Below are 19,684 nucleotides of genomic sequence, written 5' to 3'. Positions count from 1 at the left end.
TCAAGTAGTAGTAAAAATACTAATACATTTCCCAGAATTCTATGTACAATCCTCAGGAAAAAAATAAATACTGTTATGATGATAACCATATTAGAGACTCAGATGAGTTACAGTTTGTGTAATACATAAGGAAATAAGCCTAAAAAATTGAAGCTTACATCTGTATTTACAAAGCATGGCTGACATACTGCATTGTAATGTATGAAGTCTGACTATTCTCTCTATTCAGACAAGATATAAAGAGTTGCAATTCTTGTCCATGATCCTTTCATAGCCTCTCCTGAAGCTAAACTGAAGACACCAGTCAATGCCATCAAGCACCAGCCACTTCTGCTAGCCGTGGCTGCCCGTGACCAAGAGCTGCTACTGAGCTACCACCCTTCCAGCACCATAAGTGCAGCTATTCTCTGTACCTTCGCTTGGCTGGATGCCTTCACATGCCTCTTAATATGACGTGAATCACAGATTCATCTTGTCACAGTGGTGTCTTTTAAAGAGAGGTAGATTCAGAAGGAGCTGAAGGACTTCAACAGTGTTGGATGTTAACAGGAGAGCTGGTGGCAGTTTTGAGTGCTCTGGGGACAAACTGATGCTGAAGGACTAAGCAAGTGCTCAGGGAAAAAGCACAGAGGCTTTTGAAATCCTTGAAGGGCAGAAGGCACCAGAGGTGCTGTAGAAAGTCTGCGGAATTGCTAATGAACTGGGGAGAATAAGGGAATATGGAATAGAAGTAATGAGCTAATTACACATTAAAATGACAGAATGAGTTCTGCACGTGGCACATGTACTCTGCAAGTATTTTATTATGGCTACATTGAATTTTTATTACAATTCCTATCCACCTACAGAATTTCCTGGCTGGTGCTTTTTTTCTTGGACACAACATTCTCTATTGCATCTTAGATGCTACAGCACAGTTCTTGCAGTAGGCAATTTACCAAATGCCATTTAAAACAAACAATGCAGTGGGAGAAATATGGTAGGGACCAACCATTTATTTACTACTATTCATACTGAAGTATATTTTTGCGCAGCATTTGAGGTAATACTGAGATAGCAGCAGCTACTTTAATTATTCAGAGGCACATAGGGCACATAGTGGCATCTTCCAGATTCTTGTGGTACATGGGTCATGCCAAGAACACAGTATTGGGAAAGTTAATTGGACTGAGTCAGCTTGATCCATCAGACATTACTAGGTCTAGACTGCCACTGATTGTGTCACATCTGACAATTTTTCAGAGATATCCATGTGCCTACATGGTGCTACAAAGTGCTCTTAGGTCCACAAATACAAGGTGAAGAAACAACTGACTTATCCAAGACCAGCCACACAAACGTGAGTCATCTGCTCCTAGACCTAAACTGAGCCTGTTCATAAGGCATCACCCCCGAGCTGGAAACTCTCAAAACTGGCATTTGGGATCCTCTGAACAGACAGTGGATTTAATTCACAATTTGTGTTACCCATCCAGAGATGAAAGAACATATTGTAAAAGATTTAAAAAAAAAGCACCCAGCAATGAAAAACCTGTACTTAGATCTGTGGATCTATTTTTTTGAGATACAGTATGAAAAGGAAGTCAATGAAATACAAGGTATTGAATGTAAAAACTCACATCCTCTTATACTGGCATTCTTCTATACACTTTTTTTTCCCCGCCCTCATGGAGTGGAAGACACAAACCTTCATATAAATACAGGTCGTAACATAAGCAAAACTGATTCAGTATCATCATATACCTATGGCTGAAGCCTTAAGTATTGAGCCTTCCATTTTCAGACTGCTAGCTCCACGAGGATGAAATATTGTCTGATCTACAGATGATGTGAAGTAAATTGGCTGTCCTTCTCCAGACTTCATCACAAAATCTTTCATAATTGATATCCTCAAGAAAGGCTGAGAATTAAGTGAGTATAGAGGCTGAAAAAATCTTTTAAGTCTCACAAAGCAGTCTTCTCCAGCACTAGTGACAGGGAAAATTTTAAAGACATGATTGCTGATCATGCTCTATTTGGGTTTTTTTTGGATAAACAAAGGACTTCTGGCTTGTAATTGGGAAATTTAAACTCTACACAGTACATTCAATAAAACAGATACCAATGCATTCTTTTAACATTCTGGAAATTGGACATTTAAGGTCACATCATCTTAAATAACACTGAAAGTCAGAGCACAGAAATAAATTTCTGGGGGCAAAGAGGGTCTTTCATTATCCATGAAGTGCCTAGAACAATGTGCTCTCAGTCCCTAGTGTAATTAAAGACTCAGTTCAGTACGATACTGCAAACAAATACAGCAGGATTCTAAACTATTTCCTTTATTGATTTTTTTTAAAAAGCTCTCAAAGTATGATAGTGACATTTTCCAGTCTTTCCCCACGCCCTGAAACAAGACACTCCAGCAGTATTTGTCTAAATTTTTTCATTGAGATCCTAAAGTTTTAAACCAGGTCATGTGAAGGTTGAGTTTTATGAAATATAAAACTGTCTTGTTTTATCTACTTACAGAACAGAAATACTAACATCAATTTGATGATTTTTTTTCAGTGAAGATCCAATAGAGATAAATCTTTTATTTTGCATGTTTCCAAATCACACGTACTCTGAATTGAAATGCGTATCCGAAGCTCCACAGTAACTCAAGTCCCACATCACACGTCTTGAAAAGCTATTAAGTCTTAAACATTCCCCACACTGGAAGCAATTATTTACATTACTAAAATAAAAAACAAAGTTGTGTATTCATCATGAAAAACAGAAAAAAATCCAGATTTAATACTCTGCAAAAATGCTTTAATATGGAAAGTTTGTAAGACAGTTTTATTAGCATCTCAAATAGTTTTCAGATACTAATATGAAAAAAACTTGTTAAAAGTACAAATAAACCTGGAAGCAGAATTGAAGGTCTATACCTTCTGACTTATCTGTAGCTCACAATGTTTTTAAGGAATTTTTAATAGCTTGTCTTCAGTTGTAACAGTTTTATTCTCTAAACAGAGTGCTCCAATAATAAGCTACATTAAAATGCAGCTGCATAAACATGTTTACACACAGTTACATTTTCTCATTCACATTCCTTTCTCACAGGTGTACCTTTTCCACTATGAACTAACTCCACTTAAGTGTATCTTATGTAAGTGCACGCATGTATAATGTCACTTGTAAAATAGTCCAGACTGACCAGAGGGAAAAACTAACAGAATGCTTTATCGGAACATAAAATAAACAAGTGACATAAAAAGCAGTAATTCCATCACTCGTACACCACCAGTATTTAAATTACAACCACCATCCTGATGTTACAGTGAAAGCAACTATTGCAGTATAAGTTTTTTCCAAATGACAGAGAAATGCATTTTACCCGTATCGTTACAGTAACTATCATATTAACTTGTCTATAATCAAAGAAATAAGGAAGAACTGCACTTCTCCCATCATTTGGAGGAATTCATATAGCAACAATCCAGATAAAAGTCACTTTTTCAGATTCATATTCTTAGTTCAGGAAACAGCAAAGTCTTTAAACCTAAGGGATTCTTTTAAAAGTAATTGATAACTTAGTGTTTTAAGATAGGGACCATTGTTTTGCACTTAATTTCAGGGAAACTAAAAAAGTAACATGAATATTTATTGCAACTGCGTAAGTATTGCCATATAATAGGTATGCAATATAAACGGTTACGTGCAAAATAAGCATTTATGTTGCAGATATCAGAAAATTATTAATTTTGTTGTTCATTTCATTCACTTTCACAACTAAGAAAGTAGCAGGTTCTTGCTATTCGTTTAAGAGGAAATTAGGTGACAAGTGTAGTTCTGAAACCTTTCTTCTACCTATTGCAAGTTCAACCTTCAACCTAGTGTGCTGTTCCCTTGGCTTAGTAAAAGTAACAGGAGAGAAAACCCCTATGAGCTTCTTAATTATTAATTTTTCTAAAGGATTTTCAAAGTTAACTGCCTAAACCTTCAAATAATGCATGAAAGAGCTCCCCCCCTTTTGTGCACAACCCACATCACACCTTCACCTTTCCTCATTAGGAAAGTGAAATTAGGACCAAAGCTAATCTTTTTTTCCTTCAGGAAAAAAAAAAAAAAATCTAAGTGTTTGGAGTAAACAAGCATTGCTAGAGCCTATAGAGGAGCTTTTATTTGATGTGAGCTTTACTGACACACTAACGAAGGCCTGACAGGCAAGGCAAGAGAAAACGCTATTTGAGCACAAACTCAATGTTTGCTCTCTAGCCTGCTTGCCTGCCAGAGGGTTACCCAAACACAACTCCGGCAATGGGAAGTCAATCTTTTCTGCCTGTCTCTTAGCAAACAGATGTGAGCCTGGGAATTTCTCATGCATTCAGATAAATCAAGAACCAGACCTTTCAGAGCATCAACCTCTGTAGCTTTAGAAGGAGATGCCAGATTTCTCTGGGACCCTCTGATTTCACACTGTTTACTCTAAACTACAGTTACTGCTTGTCAGACACAAGTCACATCATTTCCAAAGCTGTTCACTAAAGTAAGTTTCATATGTGTCTGTTCTACCTGCTACTTTAAGTCAAAAATCTTGAGATCAGTCTAAACTATGAAACATTCCACTACATGCTTTTTTTTTAATGCTATCTCTATTCCTTTTATATTATGCCTAGGGATATTGAGGTGTATCTTCTCAAAAATATGATTTGGTGTTTTCTGCAGTGCACAGGTTCCCTGGAGCCACACAGTTTTGAGTTATATTCTTGTCAGTGCAAAACTGCAACTGTATACCTTCCTGATCAATTCTCAAATCAAAAAATCCTTTGGAAAAGCACAGGGTATATAGAAATTGCATTACAGCTGTATTACAAACCAAGATATATTATTTCTCTGCATGAGGTCCATTTAACAAACCAAATTTTTGTATTGAAGATGTCCAGTGTTGACCAAATGTCTAAGATTACGTACTTGAAGGCTTTTTAAACCTGATGGTACCTCTTGAGATTTACATTCAATAAATACAGTTGGATAGCTATTTAAAGATTGAATTCAAGATCAGACTTCAATTAGATTACTTCTACTACAGTCTGTGATATATGTAGCCAATTCAGACAATACTGGTTTTTCTGATTACTACAGTTCACCCGTTTTGTATGTACTATACTGTTTCTAGGAGGATCATCAGAATAGGATTTGGTTCTCTACTGGTCTCATGAATTGTAGTACCAGATTAACTCTCTTCACATACAAATTAAGGAACCTGAAGAGGATCAGGTGCTGAAACATATTTAGGAGTAGTTTCTTTCTGTACCCAGGAACTAAGGATCATGAAGCGCTCCAGGACTCTGAAGCAGCAGGACTGATACCAGTCTTCTGCACAGGAAACCAGGATATGGAAACTGAGAGGACAGTAGTCACTTTTGTCATTACAGAGTACAACTGCGTAGAGATTTTTTTTTTATACCCTGGCAAAGAAGAGTGACTGAGTGTATGCCAGCAGTACCACAGCTGTACAAAGTCAGCACCAGTAAACCACCTCCATATCAGACAGAGACAAGCATACAGCAGCTGCCGAAGACTTCTGGCAGCCCTGCAGCAGCAGCAGCTGCACAGCCGTTCCATGGGTAGGAGAAAAGTTTGGTCCCTTTGCAACTCCCTCCCTTTCAGCTCACTTAATTGGGCCGTGTACCTGTTCCAAGGCACGGGCACTGCTACTTTTAATAAAGCTAAGAAATCGGTTTACTACCAAGCCATCGAACCTTCATAGAAGTGTTCAGATATTAAAACTTGAATATTCTTTTTACAATTTTAAATCTTATTTAACAAAACAGCCTTGTTTAGTCTGCAGTATTTAACAGTCATCAGCCAGATACTATTTTAATATGAGCAATGCATGCACAACATACTGACCTTCCCAGTAAAATTCACAGCCCAACCAGCTATTGAAAGCAAAAGAGCAGCCACAGAGATTGCTCCATTTGTCAGAAGATATTCATCTTTGCACATACCCTTTCCAAAACAACTTTTATATAAATCTTCCAGAAAAAAAAAAAATCTTTGCCAAAGAGTTTGCTTTAGAGACAAAGATAAGGAAAAAAAAAAAATCTAACCTTGAGGAAAGCATCCCAATCAATTTGGGATGACTTGTTCTTCACACTTGCATGACATATCCACTTCCCCCCGCAGTGAACAAAAAGGTATCACATGGATCTGGTCATAGTACTCAAAGTCAAATGCATACGAAGTTATTGCCAGGCATTAGAAAAGACTGTAATATCCACCAGCGTTCTTCCCTCCTTTCCAGTACAACCAAGTGCAAGATGTCAGGGCAGGACCAGCAGTTGTGCCTGGCGAGTGGAAACAGGTGACCCTGAGCTCCTTGGTTACTGGCATATTATAAACCAGGGGTGAGAGCAAGCTGCGCATTTCAAGAAGGGGGCAGGGAAGAAGGGAGAGAAAGGAACCTGGAATGCTGGCCCGAGGTCAGAGGACAAGGAATTTCACAGCTAGGCGATAATTTCAAGAGGCAAGTGCCTATCATGCAAACATGTGCTAAGACACTCACCCACATACTTCCTCCTCACAGATTAGTTTTAATCCCAATAAATTTTCTAAATTCAGCTCACCATATACCTGCACAAGCACATTTGCTGGCATAAGGATGGCAACCATAACAGGCAAGAATAACCATCAGGAGCGGGGAGATGTGCTTCTTTCAGTGACACTAATTATTTAGGTCCACTTAGAAGTATGTATGCATTTAATATCTATATTGTAGTATACACTGTAGAAGAAATAGCTTTAGAGTTGATACTCAGCACTAAACAGAAACTTTTTTAAAATTTTGCTTAAGAAAAAGCACAAAGGACAGAATATAACTAACAATTAGAACTGCAAATCAAATGGAAAAGTGTAAGCAAGATCCTTAACTTCTGGTTGTAAGTTTTCTATAAAGCAAGTTATTGCTGAACTAGTTTCGAATTCTCACAAAATAACAAAGAAGAAACAAAGGGCTGTGTTTGAAGTGCTTGCAAACTGAAATTCCATTCCCCGACATACAGGAATTTCTTTCATTAGGACAAGATGGAGAAGAATTCAGTGATTAGCATTCTAATTCAATACTAAAACCTAGTCGGGTACAATTGGTAAAGCCACTGAGGGGATTTTCCCAGGTTTCTTGCTTTTTTGTTGAATGACTGCACTTTTCCTTTCAGAGCTAAACAAGTCTACAGTTCAACAACGTCATTATCTTCTATGACTTTCTTCACAAGTGCTGCATTACCACCCTACTTACACAGCTACTGTAAACACTGAGCAGAAGCCTCCATACTCTTCAGATTACCAGTCAGAGCACGACTGAAATGGTCAGGCTTCTTGTGCACAGAACATGTCTAAGAGATACCAGCCATCATGAGCTAGTTTGCAAGGTCACAGGTAAACACGTGAACAACAGCAAACAAAGCTGTATTCCATTAAAACAGCATGAGTGAAACACACATGTCTGCCATTAGATGGAGTTAATTCAAGAAAAACTGCTGCACATTACTGAATTCTGCATAGTACTTAGAAAAAGCATCGTGACTTCAAAAATAAAAGAACAGCCAGATCCTGTTAAATTTACACTCACCCCCTGTACATTTAAAGATGGAAAGAAATACTTCCCTCAGGGAAGTGGGGCCCATCTTATAATTTCTGGATTAAACCCATTACTATTAGCTACAGAATGAAATTATTAGCGACAGGTTCACTGAATTACCTCTTTACAGAGGTCACTAGAGCTTCCTAGAAACCTAAAACTGCCATTGTAAATTTAGCTAATGACAAGTGAGTTTTTTAAACCATCAAAACTAGAGGTAAACATAGTAAAGAACCTGTTTTAGTACCCTAATTTAGTCATGCACTGAAGTACAACACATTTGCATTTTCTTCACTTCGAAGTTATAAACTGAGAAATACACGAGTGCTGGCATGCACCACTATTACATCAACATTTTACATCCACAGATGTAGATGTAGAACTTCCATTGATTTTCAACATGCTCATTTCTCTTAAAACTGTAACACAAATCACGAATAATTTCTCTGGCAAGTACACAAGCTGTAGCTTGATCAGCACATTTAAAATAAGATTAAACAGGGGCTTAAAATAGGATTAAACAGAAGCTTTCACCATGCAAAATTGTTATGAAATGAATCAATTTTGCATATATCAAGAATCTGGAAAAAAAAACATGAAGCCACACGTACAAAAATCTTACTTTCATTCTGTGTTTATTACTGCCATTTTAAAGCTTTGCTCAATTATTTACAAAGGAACTCAGACAGAAATTGTTCAATCCACCACTTTATAGGCTGTGCTTGGTTCTGTTTAAGCTTCCAAGACTGCTAATAAACTGTGTACTGTTTTATGTAAAATACATACACAGTCCCTGAAGTACAGCCTGTGTTTCCTCCCTCCCAGGTAAGCGACCTCGTAATTGGATTACAAAGTCCTATTTCTCTTGCTTGTGCTCTCCTTCATTCTGGTCCTGTAAATTTTGGATTCCTAGTTGTACAAAGGACCCTTGATACCAATCTAGTAAACAGCTGAGTAGTTAAGAGTCCTCTATTTGGTGAGAAACCTGTGCTTGAAATCCTTCAGATGGATTTCAGCATAAAATCCAAGTCTTACTTTTCTTGGAGTTATCATACAGTTGCCCAACAATTATATCAAAGTATTGCAAGGCATCTGGAGACACTTCCTTTATGGCTGTTGCAGTGGAACTTGGACACCGGAACATTGGCAGAAACAGCACTGGGCACAGCCTCTGCTGTAGAACATACCAGTATGCCTTGGTGCTTGGACTGCAAAGGGACTGGAGTGCTACATTTGCTTAGATCAAGCTCTCCACTCCTCCCCCATGCAATGAGGGCCTTCATCCCTGTTAACCCTCCTAAGTTCTGATCTACTTTGTCATATGTTACTTCAAGAATTTCTAGAAGTAATGACGTGCTGTCCTACTAAAAGCATTTTGAAATCCCTATTTTTAAACAAGGTAAACTAAACATCTTTAATTCTGCTGGTTCAAAAGGAACTGACTGGTAAAATGGTGCTATAGCTGAATTACTGGGGAAGAAATGGAACACCCCACAAAACAGTCATGGTAAACCTTACACTAAAATGAGTGTCACCTGTCACAACTGAGCCATGTTCACTAACATTAAACAGGAACCTACTAAAGTCCTCATAGTCCCATAAGCCTTAAACAGATTTAAAACACGCTCTATTATGATTTATTTTCCCAGTAGAAAGCTATTGTGCAGACATACTGGAATAGCACTGACCCCGGTCACATGTTCCCCGGAACTATGACCAAAATTCAACATTTGTCATATAGACCCCAAATCTGAAGTCGACTGATAACTTGTAATTAAGAGACTAAACTACCAGAGAGTGCAGATTTCATGATCTAAACTCAATTTACTATAAATTCAGTTCCTTTTGTGATTTCTTTTTTCTGCTTAAGGTTTTAAGGAGTTTAACAACTAATACATCTCATGCAGTAACTAGAAATACCAAGTAACAGACAATGATGCAAAAAGCTGGAAAAAGTGCTTGATTAATCAACTGTGAGATTCAATATCACCTTTTGTGCAGGGCACATCTGCTTCTGAGCAAGGCAGACAAAACAACCTCTTCTCTGACGTGCCAGTTCCTGTCATTGGTGGTACAGAGTAAGACCATGTTGTTCAATTACCTCCTGGCACTGGGCTTAGCTCTTCAGATGTCTAGGTTGAACAAATGGCCTTACTGAAATAAGAATTTCTTTGAATTGTTCCACTTTTCAGAACTTGCAGAGGACTCTCAGTAAGATTAAGCCAAGAGGGAACAGCCACTTAAATACTGAAGTGTCATCCTGCAAATGAAGCTTCAAGATAACAGATATCCATAAGTAAGTATCCAAAAAATACTGAGAAATTCACAAGAAAACTCATACGTTTAAGTCCTAGAGTGGTCTAAATTACTCCCTCTCAAAATACTATTACACTGTATTTCATTAATATTCACTATTTCACTATAGTTCCGAAGTTCTGTGGGTTTAGCTCCCCTTGCAGCAACTGGCATCTAAATACGAAGAGCAACTTCTGCTAGCCTTCAAGACACTAGGTGATCTCAAATTCAAACTCTGTCAGGGGCTGCACTCAATTATCTACCATCTGGAAACCATAAAAATCAAAATTATATATGAAGGGTAACAAAAAAATACTATTAAAACATGATGGTGATGGTAAAGTTTGACAACTTTCCAATAGAACTAACTGGAAAACTGCCTTTTCTGATGACCCATACAACTTAGAGCAAACTGAGTGAGTGCAAAGAGCCCTGAGGCATCAGATAAGGCTACCCAGCAGGGTCTTCTACCTGTGGAGATGAATGCCCTGAAGATAAACTATTTCCTTCTACAAAGAAATGCAGAATTTTTTATTTTATCTTTTATATTGGATCAAAAAAAAAAAATCAAATTTCAAAACACTGGAATTCTTTGCAAAAGGACAGTTCCCTTTCTCCAGCCAACTCTATATGGTCTCTTCCTGAAAAACACAGCACTGTTCAAAATTAAGTTAAAGGATTATTTGGAATTGTCTTGCATAAACACAAGCCAAGTATCAGCTTAAGTTACTATAATGGTCTTTATATAGGCTCATAAGTCACACAGAAAATTTTGGCAGAAACAGACTTCAGTCTTTAGAACATACACGTTTAGGTATTTGAACACAGTGCCAAAAATCTCCCAAAGATAAGTGAAATACACCAGAAAAACTGGTTTTAATATCTGAAGAGTTACTCAACCTGAACTGAATTTATCAAGATAAGGAATACATTTTTCTTGCTATTCTGAGGACAGACGAATCTTTCTGCTCAATATCTAACAGCTGTTGCAAACAACAGATGCTGGAAATTCTCTAAGAGATTCTACAAAATCTTTTATAAAGCAAAATACTTTGCAACCTAAACACCAGAGTTTCTATAATGAAATTAATTTCTATGCCATGGTCTTAATTTCAGATTACTTCATGTATTCATTCAACCTACAGCCTCTAAGCTTTACATTCAAGAAGTTCTCACACCAGCAGTAATCTTCCATAAAAAGACTTGTTCACTTAACAGTGCTAGTCTTTGCTCAGCGAAATATTTGTTCCTGCGACCTGTCAGAAAGTGACTGAACTCTGGGCTGACAGAAAAAGCAAAACACCTAAACAATAACTAAAAAGGCTACATTTCCAAAACTGAGACTTCTTGTCTGTGAAACTGGGTAGTTTATTCTACATAGAACAGTTCTGGTTTTTTCCTTAATCCAAGAATTAAAATTGTAATTTACTAAAAAGCTTACTAAAATCGGAATTTACTAAAAAGCTTTTCTTCTTTCCACCCACAGTTTTAAGCCAAATGTGTCTCAGCACTGGATCCCAAACTTTAATTTCCTTCTACTTCTGCTATTGTTACGCCAGCACTTCTAAATATTTACCCTTCCCAGATTCCTAAAATGGAAGGAGCCAGGGTTCTTTTGTAGTGCAGATGATTTGCACAGACCCCAAGTACTGGAGAAATTCTCACGCTTTCATGGGAGGGAACTGGATTTAGGGGACACTTTGTCCATGACAGGGTAAAGTAATCTTTTAATAAATTAAAATTGAAGGGTCTTTCTAACACAGAGGGATTATGTATACCTTCCTCATGTACAATGATAAACATTAAAGGTATTAATAAACATTCCTTAGAGAACTGAAGATTTACATTTTTCAAGAAGTGTAGATGTGATTAAATTGCATCTATGTCTGGAAACATTTAGCACTAAGCTGTTGAAAAGTCATTTTACTGTATATGCCACTTAAATTTATCTTCCAAAAAATTAAACTGTCATTATAGGTAAGGATTCAGTAAAAGTAAATGCTTAATCAAAAAACCTAAGGAAAGAAACAAAATGCAAGCATTAAACAACATGAAAAATGAAAATAAGTGCCAGTTTTATGGCTAGTGAATGTTTTGGAGTCTCTGCAGGGACAGCTTAGCCACTGCTACCAAAGGGGAAGCCGGTTTGGTCTTTGCTGGCATCACACATTCAGCAAAGTGATCTACAAGAGAAATGCTCCATATCGTGTTTATTTATTAAATCAAACTCATAGTCTAACAAGTTAAACTACAGCAAATCTAAAGGAGATGTAAACACGGAAGACACTATGGAGACAAAAGCAGTTTTCCTTTTCTTCTTTTTGTAAGCACACACCGAGTTAAATTCTCCTACTTAACACAAATCTGTTACTAAGGTATTTATTCCTCCTGGTGCAACTGAACAGACAGAGGGTAATTAAAACTTGCTAAAGCCACTGATCATGCCATGTTAGCTGAAGCTGCGAATAAAAGTATCAATATATTATAGTATTCTTTAAAGTTGTTGAATTATACACTCTTAACTAGGAGGAAATCCTTCCAGAAAATCTTTTTCAGCACTGAGCCTCTTCTGTTTTCAAAGCAAACATTTATTTGCATGTATATTCCATCCAATAAAGTTGGATTTCCCCCCCTCATAGCTGCTGAAAACTTGGGGGATAAGAATCTAAATGAGATCATCATCCCCACATATTCCAGATTTCCTTAAGAATCTGTACAAGTGTATGTGGTAATTGACAGAGGAATATAATGAAACTTAAAACCAGTTTTCTGCACAGTGGGGAGCTACAGCTCCTCAATATCCAACTCAGAACACTATACAGGCAAATCAGAAAAGAGCAAAGAAAGCAGAGGCTCACAAAATCTGCTTTTCAGTCTAAGGCAGCAAAGCAATTATGAACAAGTCATAACTTCTATAAACCAGAAAAAAAATGCTTCAAAGGTACAGTTGTCACTACTAAAGCCATTTCACACAGCTCTCTCAGTACCAATAACCATCTCTCCTTACGCTCCAGGTACAGCACCATTTCTCTTTCTTTCATACAAACGCTTGCTTCTTTCTCATCTCCTGCTTCTATTTTCCTGCTCCTCTGTTCCTGAATCTTCCTAATTACAAAATCTTCTGAATCAGCAGAACCAGAAACTCAGGAGATTAATTTCTAGAAGCAGCAGCCTAGATAAGAAAGGAGAAATCCCTGCATCTGTCCTGTAGGCAATCTTACTGCATAAACCTATCTACATAAACACTATTTATCATTGCAAGAAGTTTACATGTGCAGGACAGTTTTAACATATAACCAAGAGGTTTCCATGGGCATGCAGGTTCTACAGACTCCATTAACCAGTTTCACCTTTTAATCATTGCAGTGACCTGCACTGCATTTGCACCTTCCACAACACTGAAGTGTCAGGCACCATAAAGCTCACTGATGAGGCACGTCTCCAATTTTCCAGGTTAGGGTAAGATTATTTCAAAGCTATTTATCCTCTTAAGGGAAACAGTTGGAAAACAAAATCGAAAATTTTGTTCATGAGATTAGTGAGAAACTGTAATATTCAAAGTTGTCACTAAAATGATTTTGTTTTTACAGACTGACTTCAAGATTTCAGAAAACCCTTTCTAAATGATTCTTACTCAGCTTGTAAGTTAAAATAGTTATGTTTCACCAACTGCAGATCAAGCCAGTCAACTACCTTAAACTGTCAAAAGACCACTGAACAAACAGTAGCTATTTATCAAAGCTCCTATCTTTATAAAAGAAAATACTGAAAACCAGTGCTAGAACTTTAAACCCTTGAAAATAGAACTTTAAAAATAGCAGTGGATACTGACAAATTGTAGGCAGTTATTTTTCTTAAACTTTCTTTTTATACTTACAAAACCTGCTTTAGAAGTCGTAAGAAGAAGAGAAGTTTAAAAAAGAACAGATCTTTACCTCTACCATTTAAAGCTGATAGCTGAACAGCTAGAAGCCTGTCCTATACACTTACTGAAAGGATAAAAGCACATTACCCAACTCCATCTGCAACGGGATCTGTGATCCGTCGGGAGTACGAGAATTCAGAACTGATAATCATGAAACACTTTAAATGCTGTATCTCCTCTGATTATCTAAACCCTGCAAGTATCACGTACCTAGTTTTCAAAGCAGGAAAGCCAAGGTGTGTGGTACATCACTATAATGTGGAATGTGGAAATACTTCCAACATACTTTAACATGTTTCTAACAGTATTTAAGAAACTATTTTCTAAGATTGATCTTATATTCTTTTAACTAGAAAAAATGAGAAGCAAAAAGGAGAACAGCCCTAAATGCCATCAACAGACATACTATATGAGTGAGTGATATGTTTCCTATGGACTGAAATCAGAAACAAAGACACTGTTATCTTTCAGTCTCTGAAGAACTATGGCAGATAAGTGAAAGAAAACTAGTAGGAAAAAAATAATCAATATATGAACTCTCAATTTAACTAGTTCATGAGCAAGTTATAGAAGATAGCTTTTTCTTATCAAAACCATCTGGAGAAAAAAAACCCATTTCCTAATAGCACTACTGGATTTTGTGATTTTTCTAAGCTGATAATGAAAATAATACTAACCAGCTATAATGAATATTATGACTTTTCAGGGTTATAACGTGACTTCGGTATTATTAGGTTTAACAGATACCGAACGATGGAAGAGATTTCCAAAGATAAGTTTAATCACAATAACATTATCAACTTGTTTGATGCATCGAGTAAACACAGCTGCTGGCTTCAAAACTATCAGAATTATCAGAAAATTTTAAAAAGCTGAAAAAAAATCTGAACTTTTCATAATCTCCTAACTGCAATAACCAAAGGTTAAATGCTACTGAAGACTTGATCAAATTTTTTAAAACTTTGTTTTATCAAATTATGTGCTTTCCCATTTATGTGGTTTAAAAGGGTACACTTTAACCAAACCTGACTTAAAAGCAGAGAGATAAGGCAGCTAGCCAAACTGGAAAACTATAAAAGTGTCAAAGTTAGGTGAATATGTGTGAAAGAAATATGTTGCTAACACTGAATAGCAAGGTAAGCATGCCTACCTTAAGCTAGAAAAGCAGTTTTAAAGAACAGCCAAGATCAATTTTCATAGGAAGGAACAGTCTTAAAATGGGAAGTGTTTTTTATATAGAGAGTTAACAGTTCCGTATATATTATAAGTAACATCCAGACAACAGGCCACAGACACAAGCCTTTCAAAACAGTTAATGCCTGATATTCTCCGGAATCTTGCCCTCTCCAATGCAGACTGTATCACGCCAACTCTGGAGAGTGGAGGCAAAATGGAACAGAAGAAAAAGCACCTGGGAAGAGGCAGCCCAGTTCTAGGAAAGATGATGCCACTCTGAAAGGCGCTGCAAAAGAAGAAAAGCAACTTGAAATAGTTCTTTGTGTTACTCTTCAAGATAAGATTTTAGTGATACTGAAAATAATTCTCAAAGGGAAACTGAAGAAAAATTAAACTTCAAGCTACATGAAAAAAGAGAACGCGTTCACAAGATGCAAATACTTATTGCAATTTTCTTCCATCCATCACCACAAAACATGACACTGTCCATGTTCAGATTTCCTACAACCTAAGTTTTTATTGATGTTTTAATTGTCACTAACAGCTAGAAAAGAGGTCACTTTCTGTTCCTGGATTAGTTACCTTGAACACAAATGAGCTGACAACTGTAACAGCAGCCTTTCCAATACAGAAGAATTGAAATCATGAACTTCCCAGAGCCTGCACAAAGCAACCCTTTCCTTCCTTACCCAGCCAACAGTGTGACTCATGAGAAACAGCTGACTGCACGCAGAATGAAGTCTCCGCTGGAAACCAGGCTCATTTGATGTACTTCAGGCAAGTGAAAAACTTCATTATAACATTCCAAACAGGTTTCCAGGAACAGCAGCCCACTGAATTAGGGGCTAAAGGAAGAGGAGTTGTCAGTTGTAACTGAATCAGAAAGAAAAACAGGAACACATTTCCTGGGGTTTTTTAAATTACACTTCAAGAGCTATTGTTACTAATAGCTGCTCCAAGCTGTAAAAACTGCAACCTTGGAGGGCAAAAGTCAAAGAAACCCTACTGATTTTCCCCGGATTACTCACAGAATTAATAAGATCATTTGGGAGCCAGCCTTGAGGTTATCAGAAGTCTCTCGTCACATGCCCACAGTACACTTTTGCAGCATTTCTGTTTACAACTCTTTAATGAACTGCAGCACTGAAGCGGAAATCCTCTTGCCTGCCAGTAGGTCATGCTGGAATGCAATTTGGGTATCTACATATTTTGCATTTCCAATAGCAAAGTTAGGAAAAACTGAATAAGTTTTTAGTGGTTTTTCAGTACATGGTTCTAAAACATGTTTATAAAAGTGTATTCACCACTGAAGAATAAATATCAAAACTTACATACCAATATTATTACTGATAATATAAGCAAAATATCTTAATTATTCATGATATAATCCAACAGAATATTGCCTTAAAGTGCCATAGGAAGCGTTCCTTTTAAAAACACTTTTTAAAGCAATAGTTTCAGGCAGGCAGAAACAATCCAAACAATGAGAGTTCCGTAGCTGAATTGTTCACTGCTGTTTTGACACATGAAAAATCCTAAGTACCCACGAAACTGAATGGAGACTATGCTGCAAACATTCTTGTCAAGGAAGGAATCATAGGGTTTTAACTACAGGAGTTCCTTCACTACGCTATGTTTAGGCACTTAAGAGTGTTTTAGCCCAACCACTGCTACAGTTTGTGCACAAGTATCTCATATTCTGAGCATCTGGTTCAATGACATTCCCCACATTATTACCTATGCAGAACAAAACAGACACTAAGTTGGATATCATCTTTCAGCACCAAAAACATGGCTTGCCAGCCAGAAGCTCAGACATCCGCTGTGAATTTGTGATGGGAGGTCAGCAGGAGACAAACCAGAACTGGTATGCCAACTACAGGATAGCCTCTCAGTATGGCCACAAGAGTAAGTCAGAACCAGGTATACATCAGATAAATAAAAATGAAAATACACATGAGAAAGCAGGACCTCGACTTGCCCTAATCTGAAAGGCTCAGTCAAACACCCAGCATTGCTGGAAGCGTTGTGCATTTCAAAGTGTTACACATTTGAAAGTAAATCCTTTCTTTTGGTCTTTTGGACAGATGTTCTAAGAAGAAAACAAAGGGACTTGAAGACGGTGAATCAGCGTAGGAACAGAGTGACATTACAGGAGAGCAGAGAGACTGAACATCATCATCAGGTTGGAACACAAGGATTTGACCAAGATAGGCTGGAAATAGTGATAAAAAACCCCAAACTTACTCCCCCTCCTTAAAGGGAAAAGCCAAAAAGAGGCAAAAATCCCCAACGCAGCCTCTCACAGGTAAGAAGTTGACTTAACTTTGTTATCAATTTGAGAGAAACCACAATATTTTTGTAAGGATTTTTCTGGTTCGATCAGTACAATTGCTGGAGACTTAAGATTTCAGGCATTCACTGTCACAGCTTGGAAGAATGTTTTGCAATATTTGACTTCCCTTCCTACATCCCAGGAAATCCAAAATGGATTCCAAGCAAGCAGAAAAATTAAGCATCTTTAGCCAGTTATGTCTGTTTTACTTGAAAAGTTACAAGCAGAACAAATCCAGCACATCAAGAAACAGAGGTAGCACAGAGATAGATGCAAATACACATACACTTAGTTTCCAAAATGAAAGTCCGAATATGGAGCGAGGTTTTGTGTCTCAACTGCTGTACACAGAAGTTCACTGTCCTGAGAAGGGTTAAAAGAGTAAATGTATTTCAACATGCAAACCTGTGCATGGTTTTAGCACATTAGAAATAGCCTTGAAGCACTTCCTGAGACATACTAAGTCATGAATCTTATTGTATGACATGCAGTTTTAAGAGATCTCATGACACTGCTGTTGTTTACTACCTAGACACCGCTGATTCACTGTTTGCAGGCATCTGTTGCAAAGACTGCTGTCACATGCAGCATTTTGAATTCAAGTTCAGCATCCTGTTTGTGTTGGCATGAACTTTTGCCCACTCTTGACTGATTTAGGCTTTTTGCACAAAAAAAGCTGAAAATGAGTTTTAGAAATTCCTTTTTATGGTTTAGGGCAACGGGGGGGGGGGGGGGGGGGAGGGAAAGAGAAGAGAAACAAAGCTTTTAATAAACTCTCAGAACAGAGAAACATGGGTGCATATAATTTTGATGTTAAGTTACCACTTATCTACACATTTTGTCACAAAAAAGTGTAAGAACAATGGGTACCTGTTGCTTTCCCTGTACTGCTACACCACCCAGCTAGGAGAGCTGCATGTCCTGCCTTGGAATCGACCCCCTGATTTCAGTCCACTCCTAACAGCAGCTCTTGGCCCCATTCTTCTATTTGTCATGCATTCTGTCTATCATCAGTAACATGAACTGAATTTACCATCTGAACAGGCTGGTGACAGCAGTTGGCCTGCCTGCAGAACATCGCTGCCTTCAGCAGCTACCTTCAGTCTTTGACAACTGTTCAGTACAGATGTTTTTATATCTTGATTGCTTCATGAGTTTGAGCAGCAACATGTCAGCTGGAACACTTAACTAATGAGACAGATGTACACAGGCTGGTGATATCAATGGCAGCAGGGATGAAGCAGACAAGTAGTTGGTTTTAAGTCATGTAGGTTACAAAAGAAAACCACTTTCCTGGAGAAGACACTTAAAGTGATAAGATGCAAGGATAACTTCCATTACCTGGAAATGACAGTCACATCAACTTCCTCATCTGTCAATCTTGAAAAACAGACAAAAAGTCTTAGACTATGAAAAGCAGGTGTCTGTCCTGGAGCTACTGGGACTGGCATCACAGAAGTGTAAGGTAGAAGCTGACATTTTCCTTTCCCAAAAGCCTTATGGCTGGTAGTATCTGAAGGCATCCATTAGCTTTCTTACAGGGCTTTTTTGAAGACTTGCATTTTTTTGAGTAGTAACTACCTGGGTGCCTAGAAATGGCATAACTTTTCTCTGAAAGGAAGCGAGTTTAGGGTTGTAGTCATTCTTTCACATACTTTGTGGATTATTCACCCAAACCAGTCATATCAATGGAGTTTCAACAGAGAAGTCCCACACTCTTGCTATTTTTGAGCTACAAGCATAACTTCACCCTACTGTTACCCAGGGATTCCAACCACTACTAGCCCAACACCTGTATGGATTCTTAAAATTTCCCTGCAAACCCTTCTATCACACAGGTTAACACCATTTTTTCTCTTTGAGGCTGCTTCACCAGTAACCCTCTCTTTTAGTTTGTCTAATACAATTAAAATCTAACTTCTGTGTTTCCTGGATGATGACTTCTTGTCAGAAGTATGTTCAACTTGGGACTTTTAGACCAAGGTGCAATTTTTACGTAACAAGATTAGTAGGAATTATGATCACATTCCCATTCTCTCCAAAACGTAAGTGGTATGGATTTATTATTTCATCTATAGTATCTTCAAGCAAAAACCTTCAAGTCTCATAAAAAACAAAGTGAAAGAGGACAGCCATCTACCCTCTAAGTTTAGACATTACCAACAAAACAGCAATTATCAACAAGTAGTTATTTAAATATTTATAATTCGAGTATTAAAAATAAGTAAAATTTTAAATGGCTTAACCTGAAAACAAGGATTGAGAACTTTTAAGATACCAAAACACTAAATATACTGCATGCGGAATGGTTCAGAAAGTAACTGTACAGTTTAGAGATTAGGAG

General features: G+C 37.5%; 1 protein-coding gene and 1 long non-coding RNA gene across 20 annotated transcripts in view; both read right to left on the bottom strand.

Annotated features, from left to right (window-relative positions):
• The window catches only part of DISP1 (dispatched RND transporter family member 1), a 96,345-nt gene that overhangs the window by 46,223 nt on the left and 30,438 nt on the right, over positions 1-19,684 (bottom strand). The gene's annotated exons all lie outside the window — the stretch shown is intronic.
• On the bottom strand, positions 1,782-17,816 carry LOC141941306 (uncharacterized). Its single transcript, XR_012628273.1, has 3 exons — positions 16,034-17,816; positions 15,695-15,878; positions 1,782-15,291 (listed from the first exon to the last, which is right to left on the bottom strand). It is a non-coding gene; the product is annotated as an uncharacterized LOC141941306 (long non-coding RNA).

Source organism: Strix uralensis, chromosome 3 (assembly GCF_047716275.1).
Source record: "Strix uralensis isolate ZFMK-TIS-50842 chromosome 3, bStrUra1, whole genome shotgun sequence".
In the NCBI taxonomy this organism is placed as follows: Eukaryota; Metazoa; Chordata; class Aves; order Strigiformes; family Strigidae; genus Strix; species Strix uralensis.
The sequence above is the reverse complement of the archived record's forward strand: the minus strand, read 5'-3'. Positions and strand labels throughout refer to the sequence as shown.